The following is a 599-nucleotide window of genomic DNA, read 5'->3' on the forward strand; positions in this document are numbered from 1 at the left end:
CAGAGGTAACCGAGTCTATGCTGAACGACGAGAACACGGCACTGCTTAACTTGCTGCCTGACCGAGTACTGGCAGCAGATGCAAAGGTCGGTGGAATTGTCAAGATAATTGAGAACGCGACAAACCCCGACAACACTGTGAAGAAGCTGGTCGAGAGCCCTCTTGCGTTCAACAGCGCGCTATCACTTAAGATGGCAAGTCAAAGTAATGGCATCGCTGAACTCGCTCAATTGCATGTGATCAACCGGGTTTTGTGTGCGACAAACCCCGCCGACGACACGACGTTTGCAAACAAGTGGAAAAAGACCATGGGTTTGGCAGTACCATCGAAGCGCGCAGACGTCTTCGCAGCTTGCAGCGCATGGTGGACACACTCCGACGCGATCGCAGAGTTGTCACGAGCAACGAAGGCTCTTGGCATGTTCGAGATGGCTTTGATGGCGACCGCTCCGATGCTCTTCAAGAATGACCACTGGATCCAGTATTTCACGGGTAGGCCAGTCGAGTGGACCCCGGCGCACCACACGCGCATTTTGCACCCGAACACGCTGCTCATGCTGCTGCGGTCGGATATAGGCACCCATTGCATGACGCAGTGG

Source organism: Plasmopara halstedii, assembly GCF_900000015.1.
Source record: "Plasmopara halstedii genome assembly, contig: Scaffold_2061, whole genome shotgun sequence".
In the NCBI taxonomy this organism is placed as follows: domain Eukaryota; phylum Oomycota; class Peronosporomycetes; order Peronosporales; family Peronosporaceae; genus Plasmopara; species Plasmopara halstedii.